Source organism: Vanellus vanellus (genome assembly GCF_965231255.1).
Source record: "Vanellus vanellus genome assembly, chromosome: 2".
Lineage (NCBI taxonomy): Eukaryota > Metazoa > Chordata > Aves > Charadriiformes > Charadriidae > Vanellus > Vanellus vanellus.
The window spans coordinates 6,201,436-6,209,104 of NC_138906.1; positions in this window are offsets into that span (position 1 = coordinate 6,201,436).

A 7,669-nucleotide genomic window follows, 5' to 3' on the forward strand; every position below is an offset into this window, starting at 1 on the left:
CTTGCAACTGGCCCCTCTTGAGTAAAGTCTAAGGGATAAGAGAAGGACTGAAAGAGCATGGTCCAGACATGGATTTAGGTACCTGTGTCCAGCCTGCGCTGTTCTTTGACACCACTGACTTCAACAGGATTTTGCTCCTTGAAAACATGACTTTATTTCTCTAACCCCTCCCCTGATTTGAAAGGTAACTACTTTACAGGGGTGTAGTCAAAGCCACCCATTACACCCATTATAATCACTGGATTACAGGTGCCATTTCAATTAGTATTTTCCACTCCTTACTGTATTCTCAATAAAGAAGCTCCTACCAGAACCCTTCAGGCATATTGGTACTCCTACAGCTGAAAGTGAATCATGTACAAGCAGCCATCGAGCCTGAATTTCTTTGTATTTCTTCCCGTCCACCCACGTGGAGTTGGATTTTAGCTGACAGAAATCAAAGGAAGTAGATACTGATTTACTGCAACTGGGATCTGTCCCATTTGCCATAAACTTATCTGCACGCATCAAGTGGAAACCTACAGTTTTTCCTTTACATCTGTCACGAGGGGGAAGAAATCACCGAAACAATCAAAACCTGACTGTTTACACATTTTTTTTTATAAATGGACTTGTATAGAAAGTTGCAGCTCTGTTGCACAGACAGCTCACATAAATCTCTTATCACAAATGCCATATGTCCTCATTTCCTCATCTGCGGTAAAATACAAGCAGCGGCGCTCCGATAATTAGGAAGCTGGAGGTAAACCAGTCAGCATCCAGCAGTAAGAAAGTGTATATGGGTGAAGGTTACAAAACAGAGCCGTTTGGTTTCAAGTGTTGTCACATGTCCATACAACTTTCCATTGCGTGACTGTCGTTTGCGTGCTAACAAGCCAGTTCCTCCACAGAGGGGGTACTGGAGAAACTGGAAAGGTCTGAGAGGTGCCTGATCCTCCCCATTCAGTTTGCTCTGAGCTGGCAGCCTGGTTGCTCAGCCTTTCTGGGTATTTACCCTTCCCTTGAAAAGGACACAAAATCTCACCTCAAAATGCAGTGAACTGATCTGCTCCCATTTAAGTCCCTTTGATACGATCTCCAGGCACGTAGGGTTGGAGAAGAGCATCTATGGATGGTCCTGCAATAAGCCTTCTCATTGGACAGATGGCACAGTGGGGGATCCCCAGTTCCTAGCATGGAGCTAATGCAGTTTCACCTAGGAAGGAGCAGAAGGGTCCCACAGGACCACTCAGACATTTTTTGGCTTCTCCCTTACCAAAAACTTGGATGACTGTCATCTGCGGCCCTTGTTTGGCACTGGTAAGCCAAGCCAGTGTCACTCACTAATTTTTAACTTCACCCATGTGTTTCCATAAAGCTACTCTGAGATGGATAAGAATTAACTGAGTGTGTACAATTAGCACAACTGCCATTATGGCATATCTGAGTCCTTCCAATTGTTTTTTTGGTTCTTTTTTTTTCTAAAAAGGAGACATTTCCTAAATTTCAGATTAGCCAGCAATGGTGAAATGCCCTTTTGCCCAGCTTGGTGTGCTTTCTGTAAGGGGTATTTATTTAATCCATCTGAAACTACATGAGAAAGGAGAGAAATATCCCGGCAGCGAGATAAGATGATTATCTTCCTGGCAAACAATAGGAACATGGTCAAAATTAAAAATAATTTGATTGCAAATAGGAAGCCTAGTAAAGCAGCAGGACTAGAGGAAACATGACTAATTTTTTTTAGCTTGTCTGAATGCACACAGCAGAGCTTTGCGAGAGCCATAACTTTGAAATATAGATCTGTAGAAAACCCATGGGGGGAAGATGGCAGCAATCCAACTGCAATAGTACAATAGGGGCAAGTTAATGCAGCTGGTAGATCTGACCTAAATGGCTAAATAGCAACAGACAAAAGCTATTTTAGGTATAATTTGGTGGGGACCACAGTAAATAAGATTTGGTGAGGAGTGGAGAAAGTGAAGGCTTTCTTCTCGACTCTTTTTTGGTTTCCATTCATTTGCCATTCTCCATGGCAACATGTGTCCAAATCATGATGCCAGTATTGCCTGCAGGATCAGGACCAAGCTCTCTATACTAAGCCTGTGTCACATTCTTGGACAATGTTGTTTCCTCCCATCTCCAGCAAAGAACCTTACTTTCTGCAGGGGAAGGAGGAGGAGGTGGCTGCAGGATCATAATGACGTTGGGATTTGTCTCCAAGAGAAAATTCTAATAGATGTGAAACCTATACAGGAGCCTTTATAAAGGCATTTTCTTGTGATAGTGGTTACCTGGCAAAGTGTTTATATGATTCCCAAAAATACTGCATACGAAACGGCTGCTGCCTTAAAACAAAACTTGACACAAACAAACAGCTATCCAGTGGGGATGTGAAGAAGAAAATACTGTACAGCACAGCTGTTCCTCAGCATCCATGGCAGGACTCTAACATCTTCCTCATGCTCATATCTGCTGTAGACATGCTGTTGAGCTGGGCAGACAGTAAGACTCACCTATGCTGCAGTTCTTGTTGTCCTTGCATCATAGCCTGCATGTCAGTAATATGCCTAGAGACTCATGCCTAGAGACTAGTGATTTAACCCAGTGGACGGTAATGTTGGAATCTCTGTTTTTATACATCTAAGATTACTTGACCGTATCCTTCTATAAATGTTATTGTCTAGAATATTCTATGCTTTTAAGAGCATTGTTAGAGATGGGTCTCTAATATGAAGGCAGTCAACACTCCAAATGCCCTGTGCGACTGGGAAGTGATGTTACATCCATTTTACAGCAGAATTTCTTCTGCTGTAGATAGAAGGTTGAAATGATCCGTTCCAAGAACATAGGGAGAAGCATGGATCAGAACACAACAAAGACATGATGTTCCCAGGTCTAGTTGTGACCACAAAACCACAATTTCTTTTTTTACTTTCAAAGCCTTTTGAACTGACATTTTTAGTCAACTGAGGGTTGAAGCAAATCTGTGGTTAGCTCCATTGAAGCCATGTTGAATTACATCAGCCAAGGATGTGAGTACACTTAACTGATATAAAGCCACTTCAGTTGCAGTTATGCATGTTTGATCCTTTACCTAGGTAGATTTTTTTTCTAGTATTTTGAGGGCATAATATAAGGCAGGTGAGAGTGTTGCAAACCCATATAACAGCCGTAAGCAGTAGCTGACACTAGATGCTAAACAGTATTTAAGCCACTTGGCAAACCTTATACAGGTCCAGTAATTGCAGGTGGATGAGAGCTTGCAGAGGGTCATTAGGTTCCTGATGGAGGAAATACTGCTGAAAGGCAGAAGAGGAAATGACAGATTTAATGAATCGTGGTCACAAGCTGAACTACAAAGAGCAACTGGTCTGTATGTTTTCCTACAAGAACGATCATAGCAGAACCAAGGTCAGATAGTCCCTACACAGTACCTGATGGCAAGACCCCTCCAAACCAGAAGGGATGACAAATGACACCAGGGAAAAGTCTCTGACCAGTAAGAAGAGTGGCTGCATTTATGCAGGCGGTAAACTGAACTCTGAACAGAACTGTGTCCTTCTGCTTCCACCACAGAAGAGAGTGCCAGGTCTTCTGCAGTCGAAACATCAAAGCATTGTCTCTGGAATGGGAGGTCTTAGCATTAAAGGCAGGTTGCCACTGATACCAGTGGTTCAAAAAGCTGAAAAATAGATCTAGGTAGAGTATGCATGAAGAGAAAGAGATGTTTCATGCTGGTGGACAGGATTTAGTATGCTACTAAAATCCAGGAAAATTACATTGTACTTGTCATAGTCAAAGAGACATTAGACCATATGCTTGGATGCAGCAGGTTGGTAACAGAATCACTGGTCTGTCTCTGAGCAGTGCTGCACTACATGTTGATCATGGAGGTTTTATGCTTCTATGAAAACAGCTAATGATGACATGATTCAAGATTCTGTACAGAGTTCAGAGGGAGACTTAATAAAATATCAAGTAATGATGTCAAACTTTTCATGCATGACAAGCTAAAGGCAAAGTTGTCATTCTCACAGAGACTTAAAAGAAGCAACAGTTGGGAGTTGCTTCCAAAGTGAAAGAGGAAATTATTCAGGCCAATTTGTCACGTCAAACATGTGAAACACCATCTGAATGAAGATGGTGGCATGCATCATTAATGAAGTTGGGCACAGATGCTTATGAACATGGACATCAATGGATGACATGTCAAAGACTGAAATTGGTGATGCAATGACACAGCAATGCTGGAGGCAAACTGTCCAGCAGACGAAAGCTTTATTGTCCTGGGGAAAGGTCATCAAGTGTGAGCCTTTAACATAATCAAAACTTCTCAAAAGAATACACAGCCAATGTGTGATACTGACCTTCTACCTTAGTGTTGGCAGTGCTGCTCAGTGCATGGGTGGACCTCCTGCTGCTGTATCTTCTGCCTTAAACACTTCCTCTTCAACAGGAGGCTGTCACTCTTGAGGAAGACTTCTGCCTTCTCTTGCCTCAGTGCTTCATTGCAGCCTGTTCCTGTCTAGGAAAACAAAAATTTTGGTGTTTGTTTGTTGTTGAACTTCCATCACAGCAAGCTAGATGCAGAAAAATAGGGAGAGGAGAGCGGAGGAGAAAAGAGTGAAGGGGAGGGGAGGGGAGGGGAGGGGAGGGGAGGGGAGGGGAGGGGAGGGGAGGGGAGGGGAGGGGAGGGGAGGGGAGGGGAGGGGAGGGGAGGGGAGGGGAGGGGAGGGGGGAGAAAGCTTGGTCCACCTCCAGTTGCTCCATCACAAAACTGGCTTGTCTTTCTAACAGATTTGTTCTGCATAAACCGTGAAAGGAGAACTTACTGCAGGAGCGATGAGGTGCAATTCTATGGCTCTGTTATCCAAGATGGCTACAACAGACATTTCTGGCCGTAACACTCAACTCCAGGAATAAACAACAGGCATTAATGAGCGAAAAAGGACAGCCACAGCAAGGGGAAGAGTACCACTAAATGATTATTGACTTTGGAGTTGGGGTCTGTCCAAGACCTGGTATCCCATGAGGTTGTCTCTGAGAAACCAAGATCACATGCCGTTGTTCATATTGCAAGAAGCAATTACTGGATGCTGTCTAGCCGGGTCCCTAGGTTTCCTCTAGGTCTGGACAATCTGTGGCTATCCAATTCTTTTATCACAAGTCCCCTGTGTAACTTCGTCAAAGCTCACAGACCTCCCCTCATGTCCCATGAATTAACTAACAACTTCAGAGCTCCAGGAAGGAAGCCATTTCTTGGAGGATACTTAAAAGAACAAAAATGACGGTGCAAGGCTTGTTTCCCTGCATACTGGCATGGAGATTGCTGGTATTGCAGTGACTGTTGGCAAAGCTCCTCTGCTTCCCAAAGGGAGAATGGAAAGCTGGAACACCATCTTGGAGTAAAAAGACAGGTGTCAGTGGAAAAAAAAAAAAGCAACAAAGCTTTTGTTCTTCTTGACTGTGTTCATCTGAATGGAAAATCCAGGCAAGGAGACTGGAGAGCCCGCAGTTCACAATGCCAGGTCTCCTGGTTTCTAATTTTGGAACAAAGTATTCCTCACAACCACTTTTCCTAAACACTCCCTTACACATATTTTAAGAGGATGATTTCACAAGGTCTCACAGGAGCAGGGACTGAGCAGATGTACCTGCAGAATCTAAGAAGAAGAAACAACTGTGTAAGTAAAAAACTATCATCCTTTATTATCAGGGTAGACTATAGAATGGATGCAATCAGCACCATTTTAGAAAGCACTGGCTTGAGTGTGCAGCAGGGTTTGTACTCTCCTGCAAGAGTGCAAAGGAAATAAAACTGACCTCCAAGCATGTGACAGAAAGGATATGGTGCTGAGTATAAGGAGGTCTGGGTTCTGGGCCTGAGCAAACTATTCATCTTTTATGGACCTCTGTTTTTCCTGCCTGCTCTTGCTGCCTAGATCATCACATTTAACAGCCCTGTCGGTGCGTAGTCTGTCATGGTGCTTTTGCTGCTACTGCAATTCTGGACACCTTGCATCCTTTATATCTATGCAAATAGAAAGCTGTCGGGCACTCACTTGCTTTTAAACCCACTTTTGCTTCCTCATTGGCATATCAAGAGTTTCAAATCTTTCCTCTTTCTTTGTGTTGCAGAGGTTTCTGTTTAATGGAAGCCAGCCTTCCTTGCCAATGGGAAATAAACCCTTTTCAGGCAGTAGGTCACCTCTCTCTTGCACACCCATTAAGTAAGTCCTCTTTAAGTTGCAATGTAAGTGGGTGGCTGTCTAGCAGCTATGAGTAAGCTACAAGAGGATGTCATTATTGCCAGACTTGGCCCAGCTTAATGTCAACCAGACATTGTGGGGGAAACCTGACTGCAAACAAAAGTGAAGCCAACTACACAGTTTGTCCTTATCCAAATGAAGGCAAAGGCAAACAGGGAAGATTTATAAACGGGATTTGTAAAATCCCTTCATTTCTAATACGATAGAGATGTTGGCTTCTATGGCATATGCATTGCAAGCCGACAACAGTGTTTTCCTTGGGTGAGAGCCAAGGTTTTGGCTTTACTTTTCTTTCACCAAACATGAGCCTTCTGAGATGAGTCACTGGTTCTTATAGCGGGCTGCAGTCCACTGAGCCAGGAAAAGGAGCCCTTGTTGCACAGGAAAGGAATCAGGACATGATGTGTCATGTGGGTCACAGGGGGAATCGGCATCGCTTCCCACAGCCAGCCGATGCAGATCGCATGCAGAGGACCTGCAGAGCTGGAGAAGATGGAAATAAAGTCAGGACTCCCAGTCCCTTGGGGTTTGGGTACCACACTAATCTCTGGTGAGCATCTAAGTGTCCGTGTGGCTCCACTGAAAGCTCCACTTCAGCAATTCAGGTACTTAAAAGAACTGCAGCAATACATTTCTGTAAACCTGGATACCCAGTCATCACCAGCTCCTTGCTGCAACACGTTCACCCCTTCCCCATATTCTCCCATCACAGGAGAACCAGCGGAGTTCCAAGGGAAGTATATGGCTGGACACCTCTGCCGGGGAGCCAAGCAGGGGATGGGATTTTTTTCTTTTTTTTTGCATTTCCTCTTACTATGAGAGCCGTCAAATGGCAAAAAAAGGATCCTGAGGGACAATTCAATGAGTAAGGGATGTGTGATTGCTGGTGTCCAACATCGACTTACAGAAACTGTACGATGAAGCAAGCCTTTTCACTTCGGCCGCTGCCATCAGTGCTGAGAGCCAAAAGGCATTAATTATTGCTAATCTACATCGCAACTTTTGTTAGTCAACAGGTGAGCGAGCTATCTGCAAAGCCGGTGTGGCCATGTCGTGGCCTTGGCACTTACGGAATAAATGCTGCCCAATGTCAACAGGTGGAGCTGGGTGAGCTGTGCTCCTCACAGGGGTTTCCCCATGGCTGTGCCAAATGTGAGGCGTGAGCTGCTGTGAGGTGGCTCCCACGCTGCTGTTATGTGGAAGATAAAGAGATTACCGAGGTTAAAAAAAAAAAACCAAACCCAAAACAACGAACAAACCACAAATCCAGCAATAAGTGTGACTGGCCTGGGCAGGGCTCTGGTGAGAGGCTGCCACGCAAAGGCCAAGGGAAACGGGCCTCCTGCCCCGCCGCCTCCTCTGCGCCCACACAGCCCCGACCGACGCCGCTGAGGGCTCGCCCCGCACCCGCCGCCCTC